At 28.0% G+C, this 12,053-nt stretch overlaps 1 long non-coding RNA gene across 1 annotated transcript; it reads right to left on the bottom strand.

Annotated features, from left to right (window-relative positions):
* Positions 1–2,772: 2,772 nt before the first annotated feature.
* Positions 2,773–4,188, bottom strand: LOC126554125 (uncharacterized). The gene is made up of 4 exons (XR_007606610.1): positions 4,150–4,188; positions 3,992–4,069; positions 3,857–3,915; positions 2,773–2,791 (listed from the first exon to the last, which is right to left on the bottom strand). It is a non-coding gene; the product is annotated as an uncharacterized LOC126554125 (long non-coding RNA).
* Positions 4,189–12,053: the final 7,865 nt, after the last annotated feature.

The following is a 12,053-nucleotide window of genomic DNA, read 5'->3' as shown; positions in this document are numbered from 1 at the left end:
TATTAAACGTACTACTCCGCGTACTACGAATAACAAGTAGGTCTAATACCAGAATAATAGAATTAAACAAAACGTATTCACACAGACGTACTCACACGCACTAGGGAGCAAACACGATATCGAACTGACAACGTTATACTATCGCAACCTTGTCAAAGTTGAACACGTAGAATTGCGAATGTTTAAAAATAGAATGACGGACAATAATGGTTTATCGATGAAACAACAAACCTTTTATAGATAATGGCTCGTGTTGATTGTTGCTGCCTGTATGTGATGTATAAATATACCGAATTGTATACAATGCAAAACGCGATTATTATTACGGACATTTCACAATTTCTTTAATTTTTTCTACCAATGCAATGTTGATTTTTAAAATTGTCTTGCGCCCCCCCTATAAAGCTTTTGCGCCCCCCTGGGGGGTCACGCCCCACACTTTGAGAACCTCTGCTTTAGAAGTATCAAAGTGTTCGTTTCCATTAATTTCTGTTGACGTGGCCCATCCCCCACTTCAAAAAATTGGTCCAGATTTTGTTCCCTCTCTTAAAACGCCATTCCCGTCCCTAGAGCTTAATTTTATACGTGGTAATTATGAATCGATGAATGCTTACTTTAATAATATTGACTGGGATTCTTTATTAAGTGATACGTTAGATTTTTCTGTCACCGTATCTAATTTCTACTCAGTCATTCATTATGCAATTAACTCGTTTATTCCTAAAATCTATAAACATAAAAACCAGTATCCTCAATGGTATAGTAGGGAACTAAAATCTTTAATATACAATAAAAAACGTTTACATAAAGAGTTTAAGGTTACAAAAGATCCTCATAATATTATCTACAATAAATTTTCGCGTTTACGCAGTTTATGCAAACGGGAATCTAAATTGAGTAACTTGCGCTATTTACAAAGAATCCAATCTAACATCACCTCTGATCCAAAGTCTTTTTGGCGATACATCAATGGTTTAAAAATAAATAATTGCATACCACAAACTATGATGCTTGAAGATAAGTCATCAACAGGTGGCACTGAGGTCGCTAATCTTTTTAAAGAATTTTTCAGTTCGGTTTATTCTACCGACAAATTGAATATTGGTGAATGTCTTGGTTACTCTAAAAACTATGCAGATATACACCAGGTACAACCACATATTAAATTCACTGTTAGTGAGATCTTTGAAGCCATTAACTCTTTAGATTTAAATCCATGCCCTGGTCCAGATGGTATTCCTAATCTTATGTTACGGTCTTGTATCTTTTCGTTAACTGTTCCCTTATGTATTTTGTTTAATCGTTCATTAATTGTTGGCTCTATCCTCTCCCAGTGGAAAACCAATTTTATTACAACTGTTTATAAATCTGGTAACAAAAGTTTAATAGATAATTACAAACCAATTGCAAAATAATCATCTCTACCAAAATTGTTAGATGATTTAGTGTCAAAAGCATTAACATTTTCTTTTTGAAAAAATTTTAGATAATAACCAACATGGATTTAGGAAAGGGCGTTCTGTGGAAACTAATCTTTTCAGTTTTTATAATTTCTTGGTAAATTCTACGGAATCCGGAATTCAGACGGACGTTATTTATACTGATTTCAGCAAGGCTTTTGATTCAGTTAACCATTCAGTGTTAATTGCAAAATTAAAGACATACGGCTTATCTGATCATTTGTTAACTTGGATTAGTTCTTACTTAGTGAATAGAGTTTAACAGATGAAAGTAAATGGTTTTCTATCTAATAAAATACCAGTACCATCTGGTGTTCCCCAAGGGGGCATTTATCACCACTGCTATTTGCATTATTTATTCTGGACATGAGTGTTAGTTTCAAATACTGTAAATACCAACTGTTTGCTGATGATCTCAAGATTTATGAAAATGTCGTCACAATTAATGATCATTATAAAATTCAAGATTACCAGAACAGATTTTGTGATTAGTGCCAATTAAATGGGTTAAAACTGAACACTGCTAAGTGTTTCAAATGTCCTTTTCTCGTTCAAGATCTGAATTATTAATGATTATCATCTCTTTGAAAACCACATTGAGGATATTAGTATCATTAAAGATCTTGGGGTAGTTTTTAAAACTGATCTTTCATTTAAGTCACACGTTGATCGTATCTGTACGAAGTCCTTAAGAACTCTTGGCTTCTTAATTAGGAATACCAAAGAGTTTAAGAACGAACAGTGTCTAAAAACATTGTATATTACTTTAGTTAGACCTACGATGGAATACTGTTCAATTATTTGGAACCCCTCATGAGTCAGCTTTATGGAATCGCTTGAGCGTGTACAAAGAAGATTTTTACGTTAAGAGACGTATGCATTCCATTAATCATCCGAGTCAATATCCCCTAATTCTATACAGGATTCCCTCAATTTAGATCCCTTGTTAATAGACGGAAATATACAGACATCTGCTTTCTTTTTAAATTAATAAATTGTGTTATATCTTGTCCAGAACCATTACAGTCTATAAACTTCCATGTTCCTAAATTCCATTCACGCTCTTGTACCACATTTATAATCCCTTTTCATCGAACATCTTACGGCACCTATTATCGAATAACCAGTGCAATAATTTAAAACTTGATCCGTTTATTATGAATAATTTATATTCTTTAAAACACTGTTTTTAGCAGCTTGTCATATCACTAATATTGTCTATATTATCTTGTAATTGTATTGTATGTTCATAATTCTTACTACTATTGTACTTGTATCTTTATTCTATCAATGTTATTATTAAATATTTTTTTCACTGTACTTGAGCCCACCTGGGCGTTTACACCAAAAAAATAAATAAATATAAATTAATCAGTAATAATTATAGAAAATATCGTTACATTTTTTAATTTCTTAAAATCATTTAACTAAATATCTAGACTGGTAGTGAAATTGAATAAAAAATGGACTTATTTCACTATTTGTCATTTAGTAAAATGCTTAGTTTGACTGTGACATAATATATTTAATAAACTTATTCTTCAGTGTATACACATTATTCTTTAGTGGTACACTATTGCGGTGTTTGAGGACGATAGTTGCCCTATTTTTTTTTATTTTTTTTTTATGATTATCAGTGATATTCAGAATTTTTTTTGAGAGAGAGTGGTTGTTTAGTTAAATTACAAAAAAAAATCCTTAATAAATACACATTTAATGTTTGGTTGCAAATATTTTAGATTCTGAATGTAGTAATAAATATATTTTGATATTGTGTGGTTATGAAAACCAAAAATGAGTCATTTTAGTTATTTCAATGATGGGCGTTCATGGGTAACATTTTAGAGGGGGGGGGGGGTCAAAATAAAAAAATTCTCAAATGTAAGTTAATAAAGATAATAATAATATTATGATAATATTTATTGAGCTACAAGTCCATAATATTTTTTGTCCAGGGGGGCAAGTGCCCTATCTTGCCCCTCCCCCCAATGGGCGTCCATGATTTCAATTAAATTGCAATGGGTATCAATAATTGCACTATCAACCTATACCTAATCATATACACCTATTATTTAATTAACTATAGAGTAATTTAATATTTCCTGAAGTTTGGACTTTTCTCTTGGATATTCCACTGATAAATTAATTAAATGAAGACATGGTTTGATTATAATTAACAGGAACTTAGTATAAATATTATTATATTTAAATATTCGATATGTGCATAGTGATATTTAAGTATTAAAAAAAATTTACTAATTTATTTCTTCGGGAGTTGAGGACCTCCCTTAGGTCCTTGGTTGTAGTTTTCTAAAATTTAAAAAATTGTATCATTAAAATAATCATATTCAAATTGCACCTAGTTAAGAAACTGTTTTATTGAATTCAATAATTACTTGGTTCTCTGGCCGCCACCAGCACCTGCCTTTGTGGGCAAAGCTGCATATATTGCATTCTGATACAAACAATAAAACACTTGTTTATTATTGCTTAATCAATTAAAATTTAATATCCAATATAGGTTTACTAACTTCTATTTTTGTGTGTAATTGTGGCCTGTTGAAGTCGTCGGAATTGACCAAAATGGAATTTTTTACACGTCTTACACTCTTAAAAAAAAAAAAATTAAATAAATTAGGTATGTGAAATTAATCACATAGCATACTCAATTGGTATACAATTTACATACTCGATTTTTAAATTTTTTTTTGTTTTGTTTTCTTCTTTTTTTTCATTTTTTTTTTTTTTGGTTGTTGATTGTCATTTAAAAAAAATAAAAATTAATCAGTTTGAAGTTAAATAATTTACTTTTTCATGCTTATTACTTTTTAACTCATTTTTATGGGGGCAGGTTGTTCTCCAGAGTAATAGTGATGACTGTGATGATTGATCGTTGTCATCTATATAATACATAAATAATATATAATTTTAGAGTTGATAATGTTAATAAATTATAAATCATTTAAGGTAGACAAATTTTGAATGATGGTGTTTTGTTTAGCATATGAATAGTTAAGATCATAAAAATAAAATAATTAGGATTTATTGACAAGTTTAGGCATAGATAATCAAATAATTAGGTATCTACATAAGATAATAAATATATATATTTTTAATCTAATCATCTTGATGAGATAATACATACATTTAAATAAAACTCCCTAAATAATGCTTGTTTAATTTATTTTTATTATAAAATTTATTTAATTTCATGAAAATTACATCAATAATTTTTAAATTATTCGTAATAAAAATTAATAATAAATTAAATGTGCATTGGGGCATTGATATTTTATATTTTGTAGTTTTATTATTTCATTACTGTACAATTGTATTTCAGTACATAAAAAAATGGCCGTATAGAAAGAAACATTGATGTGTATTTATTAATATAAACACATTTAAATAATAACTTAATGATTGTATGATATGTCACATCAGAAAAATACTTTACAAATAAATCGACCATATCTTGGCTATTATCAATTTGAACATTATCGAGTTGCATTATATTTGGAAAGGTATTATTTGGCTTTTTATCATTAAACAATTTCCAAAAAAGCTTGGGATTATATTTTATCGATTTTTGAATATTATATAAATAATCCGAATAATTATTGGCTCTTAATGATTTACATTGAGTTCTTAACGTAGTGAATCTTAAGTAATCATTAGCTGAATGAGATTGTTTGTAATAAGAATGTGCTTTTTTTTAAGTGATATGAGATGTTTTAAATTATTACTAAACCATGGCGGAAACGATGATTTATAACTAAGATATGTAGGGGTAAATTTTTTAATAAGAAAGTCAAAATATTGTAGAAAATTTCAGTATAAGTATCTATTTCATTATTATTAAATAATTCCATCCATTGGATATTCCCAAGGGCATTGATTATACTTAAATAGTCTGCTTTAATCTAATTGTATTTAATTTCACTGTCCAATATGTTACACTTAATACCACTTTCAACCGAAAACTGTATTTCTAATGGTGGATGATGACTATCGATATTAACGACAGGAAAATTATTTTAAGTTACAGTTAATGGTTTATAGTTTGATATTATAAAATCTAACAATATGCCATTTGAGTTTAAAATATTATTATGTAGAACAAGATTTAAATTTTCTAAATAATCAAAAAAGAAAGAATTAACATTAGAGAAGTTTGCGGAAGGTAAGTTAAAATCACCTAATAAAATTATATTAGAATTAGGGTAATTTTGAATAACATAGTTAACACAATCAAAGTATTCAATAAATATTTCAATTGACGAATAATTGGGTACAGGGCCGTTCCGAAGGGGGGGGTGTGGGGGGGTGGACTACCCCCCCAGATATTTTTATGTTCAAAATAGTCGGCAAAATCATAATATCCAACGAATCTAAAACAGTCGGATAAAAGTAATTTCAATTTCGTAATAATTTAAAATTACAATAATTTTTCAAATAATTATACATTTATTTTGTTATAGATACGTAATCCGATTGTAAAAACTGAAAAAAGTCAATCCATCATATTATTAATTATTGCCAATGTTTTGGAACTATATATTATATAGTCGTATCTGCTCGCGATGACGGCGATATTTCTATACATACCTATTGTTTATTTTTATTTATAATATGATCAAACGACAAACTATCAATACTCAATACCCAGGGTATTATTATATTATTTATAGACTTATAGTGTATTACATAATAAAAACTCCCGCAGCCGTAACTTGTTGTCGACGTAATCTACAGACCACAATTGTTACTATTTATAAATAAAAACAAAACTAATATTTAATTGTGGTTATAGTTAACACATTATTGCATTATTCCTCCGTGAAAACTGCGAAGACCATTTGCAGACCTGACGTTCTTCGTAATTCGTTCAAATTGTTTATATAACGTTCAAGTTTATTTTTTTAATCGGAAAAATGTCTGACATAGTGAAGTGCCATAACAAAAGAAAACGAATTAAGCTGGAATGTTTAACGTGTGGGTCGATTTTTGATGATGATTATAGAAAAAAACATGAAATTAAAGTACATCATGGTAAACGCGTAAAGGTCAAACATGTAGGCGCTCCTGCAAGTCCGTTTGAATTTGCTCGACAGAATTTTGAAAATGTAAGTACTTATAAATTACTAATTAGGTATTATATATTAGTAAATAGTAAGTTTACAAACAGAAAAATAAATGTTTTTGCAAAACAAATCATGTACCTATTTTCTTATTTTTATATTTTTTTAAAATAATTACAGTTACTTAAATAAATTAAAACTAAATAACTATATGAAAGTAAGTTTGATGTGTTTTGTTTTATTTTTGTAGACATTGAAATCAAAAACACAGACAGTCGAATTAGAGCCATCGAATCAGGCCATTTTATCATCATTATGTGCAACTAATATTGTTTCTAATCAGGTTATTTTAGCTTTTAGATATATATTTATTTTTAATACATATTTATTTTTTAAGGCATCCTATATATTATAAAATATGAAATATATATTTGTTATATTTTGTTAATGTATACCTATTTATTGATAAGTGTTTTGAAATGTCTCCATCTGAATTGATTCCTGAATTACAAATTTCAATCCAAACACAAGATGCCAATAATTTTAAATCAAATTCTGCTGATACTAAAGTGACCATAGACAATTTTGAGAACATTGAAGTAATATTAATTATTATAAATTATTAACCCAATTAATAAATTAATTATAATTTTATTAATCTATTTAGAATTTTAAAAATGAATCTGATGAACAAAAGAAGATATCAAACATAACAATTGAAAATAATGACAGCAATTTGGAAACAAAGGTAAAAACAAATTTAAAACAATTAAAGAGTATATTAATGTTTTTTATTTAAAATAAAAATAGTGATTCACTATTAATTGTACTACTTAAGATAATATTTAAAAAATGTAGATTTTATAATATATTCTTTATAATATATTTATATATGTTTATATTGGAGTAACTGTATTATTGAAAAAAGGTACTTAGTGAGCATTCTTTGTGTATATATTATATTATAATATGTCTATTAAGTAACTTTACATTTGTCAATTCAAATTAATTTATCAACATTAGTAAACCAACATTTTTTTTTATAGGATCTTCAATCATCAGTAATGACAAATCCCAATTTATTAAAAAAGAATGATAACATTGATAACTACCAAAATGATTCAGAAAACAACCTCAATAATGAAAATGAATTATCCTGGATATCGTGTGCTGGTCAGTTAGAAAATCTTATTAATGATTTTAATTTATGCAATATGTTATTATCAAAAGTAAAAAATGATCCTTACCCAAATCCAATTTTTTTTATTTTGGAAAGCATTCAAATTATTAGTACAATACAAGATAAAACAAGGCAATTTTTAATAAATTCAAAAAAAGTAGCACAAAAACTGACATCGGTTGAAAATAAAAATGAAAATTATGTTTTTGATGATCTTGTCAGTCATGATCCTGGAAAACGAGGCCCTATTACATCATCACCTCAAAGGCAGTATTTAATTAATTTGGGACCATATCAGCCTAAACTAACCAAATTTCCTGTTAACCCTAACATAAATGAATTAAAACAAAATCGCTTTAATCCAAAATGGTATTGTGAATATCCTTTATTAGAATATAGTATAATTACAAATGCAGCTTATTGTTTTGCATGCACACTATTCCCAAAAGGAAATGGTAGACAATCGTCAGATTTAGCTTGGATAAGTTATGGAGTAAATCAATGGCATAAGATGAAAAGTCGAGGTACAAAAAAATTAGGGAAACTTCAACAACACTTTTCCAGTTTGTCTCATAAAGCAGCATTACATGATTATTGTCATTTTATGTCTAATTCAAATCATATTGATTTGATTATGAACAAAAATGCAAGAGTGGAAGCTATAAAGATAAACCAGGAAAAGGAATTTAATAAGCAAGTTGTAACTATCTTAATTGATATAACCTGTACATTATCTAGACAAGGACTGCCATTTCGAGGAGATGGAAGTGAAGATGATGGAAATTTTAATCAATTTGTTAAACTTGTTTCTAGATATAATCCAATTTTAAATCAATGGTTAAGTGAAAAATCCATGAGTCCATATCATGTCACTTATTTAGGACCTCGCTCTCAAAATGAATTCATTGATATTTTAGCCGGTGAAACAAAAAAATGTATTGTCCAAGAGGTACAAAAGGCAAATATTTTTTCTGTAATGGCTGATACAACTCCTGATATATCTAATCAAGATCGACTAGCTATATGTATCCGTAATGTTAATGACAATGCTGAAGCCACTGAAAGACTTTTAGACATTTCAGAAGGTCTAGATAAAACTGGCCTCGGAACGGCTAAACAAATTATACATATTTTAGAAAAAAATTGTTTAAGTACAAATAGTATAGCCTTTCAGTCTTATGATTTTGCTAGCAACATGTCAGGTGCACAAAATGGTACACAAGCACATCTTTCCAAAATTGTTGGTCACAAAATACCATTTGTTCCCTGTCAGGCACATAGACTTAACACTTTTTTAGAACACAGCTGCGAATCTAGTTCAATTATTAGTAATATGATCGACATTTTAGAAAATATATATGTTTTTTTTTTCTTCAAGCACTAACCGATATGGTTTACTTAATACTCATATAAGTGATATTGAAAACACTTTACGTTTGCGAAATTTATCAAAAACACGTTGGACGGCTCGTGCTGAGTCAATTAAAGCAGTATGGTCTTCATTAGAAGCAATATCCAAATGTTTACAAACAATTCAATTATCAAATAATGTGTTTGATAGAAATACTAGAACAAAAGCTTTAGGACTCAGAAAAAAAGTTCTTTCTTTTGATTTTTTGGTGTCATTGTCTTTCATGAAAAACATCATGTATAAATTAAAAATATTAACAGAAACTCTTGAAACTCAAAACTTGAGTCTTGTTGATGCAGCTCATATAATTGATTCATCAATCAAAAGCTTAAAAGACATAAACTCTGATACGGACTCCATGAATAACCTTATTGAAAGTGCTTCTTTATTTGCTAAAATATTAGAAGTGGATTCTATGTCAGACTTTAAAACTCACCATCGAACAAGAAAAGCTCCAAATTGGTTAGATGAAAATACAAATAATCAAATAGAATTTACAATGAAGCAATTTTATAGAAAAGAATTTAAAAATGTCCTGGATACACTTATTAATTTAACTAAAGACAATTTAAAAAAATGCATACATACAATTCAACCACTTTTTGAAATTTTTAAACATCCATTAAATGTTTCAAACCTATCACAACACAACTTACAAAATTCATTTTTAATGTTTTCTCCAGAAAGTAATGGATCAAAAATATCTGACTTTGATGCAGTTCAATCAGATTGTGAAGTACTTTTTAGAATGTGCAATAAAGAAAACAGTAATTCAATTAAATCTCTAAATGAAATTATGCAGAAATCGGAAGTAGTTAAAAATATTTTACCATTGTCAAATATACTTTGTCGTTTAGCTTTTACTGCCCCAGTTACTGTAGTATCCAATGAAAGGGTATTCAGCAAACTAAAATTAATTAAAAATTATCTAAGGTCTTCTACATGCGATGAACGATTAAATTCACTTATGATTTTAAATGCAGAAAAAGACATCTTAGATAACTTAGATCTTACACAGATTTCCAAACAGTGGGCAATGTTAAAGCAACGTAGAATTAAAATATAATTTTTATTATTTATTTAATAGTTTTAAGTTTATTATTTTGTTAAATACATAAATATGTATTGTGTATTATAATATTACTATACAAATTACCATTTATTTGCAAGACATGTATTTTAACATTAACAATTTTATCATGTGCTTATCTAACAATACGTTTTTTGTTATTTTATTAATTATGAAGATATTTAAAAAAAATGATTTTTATTCTAAACATATTATGTCACGTATTTTACATGCGATAAACCAATAAGTCATAGAACATTTTTTAAGATCCTATACGCCTATATATACATTAAAAAAAAATTTTAGTCGGCAAATTGATAAATCTAGCCCCCCCCCATGATTTTTCTTTCGGGACGGCCCTAATTGGGTATGTATACAGAACTTAAAAAATATTAGTTCGATTTGATTTAATTAAAACAAATACAATTTCTAGCTTGGTGTTTGGTATTTTTAATAATTGAGACGTGAAGTTATCGATAACAGCAATTAAAACCCCACCACCAGTAGAGAGTAGACTAGTATTCTTATTGCGGTCACATCTGTATGTGTAATGATTATTGAAGCCGAGTTCACTGGTGTTTATCTTATCGGACAGTCATGTTTCAGTAAACACGAAAATATCAAAGGTTGAAGAAGGTATATATTTATTTAATTGATGTAATTTCGTGTTTAAGCCACGTACGTTTTGATAATAGAGTGAATATGTAAATTAAGTGATTTTTATGCGTTTTTTTGGTTTGGTAATAGTGAGAATACCTTTAATGTATTTAATGATAATATCCGTTTTGACGATATTCAAGCTCTTTGCGTAGATTAGACATAATTTATCGTTGTTTTTCAGTCAATCTGATGAAATTCTAATTTTTGACCATAATGATGTAATACGTAAATTTGATTGAGAACGAAGAATATCAAAAGTATGATTTACCTCTAGAAAAGTAAGTTTTAAAGAGCGATCTTTGATAGTAGGTCTACCTAGACGATGAAGTTTCATAGGCTTATAATTAAGTTTTAATTCATTAATAATTAGTTTGATATGATTTGCATCTGAGTTTATATTGTTTGAGTCTGATACTGCCTCAGGTAAATTATATACTATAATATTTTATGCACGAGATTGACGGTCAAAAACTTCATTAATAATATTCTGTTCAAAATTAATTTCATTACCTTTATTTGATGTTTTGAAATTTTCTTCAAGAAATGTAATTCGATTCTTTAATTCGGAGTTTTTGGTAGATAATTTATTAATTTGTTCTAGAATGTCTTCAAATTTGTTGTTAAAATTGTTTTAAATTTTCCCTTGTTCATTAACAGAATTAATTATTTTGTTTTGAGAAGACTTTAATTTTAACTTTAAAATTTAACTTTTAATTCATTTAGCGATGTATTAATTTCAGCAAGTTGATTTTCCATAATGTTTATAATATTAATGTATATATGATAACGAATATAATGAACGCATAATCAATTAATAAACTAAGATACGTAAGCGACGAAACAACTGAAACACACAACATACCTGTCGACTGCTATGACTCAACTGTCAGTTATACCTAACCTTGGTCTCAACTGGACCAATGATATTCACAATGCCATTGGAAACCACTCATAAAGTTTTTGAAAGCATTATTTCGACTAGTTATGCTGTACACACACAAAAAACAACACACATCATTGTAAAATCAATATATTCATCACTTTGTTCAGAATCTAAAAAGAATAACATTAAAATCCATTACGACTGCGTCTTGTATTGATGAATCCGAAAGGTTTCTGTGTCGGTCTTAATTAATAAAATGTATAGTTGCTAATTTCCACAATACCTCGGAGGTATAGCGAATGGCGCGTTTTT

Source organism: Aphis gossypii, unplaced genomic scaffold (assembly GCF_020184175.1).
Source record: "Aphis gossypii isolate Hap1 unplaced genomic scaffold, ASM2018417v2 Contig00434, whole genome shotgun sequence".
NCBI lineage: Eukaryota > Metazoa > Arthropoda > Insecta > Hemiptera > Aphididae > Aphis > Aphis gossypii.
Note: the sequence above shows the minus strand (reverse complement) of the source record. Positions and strands in the feature narration are given on the sequence as shown.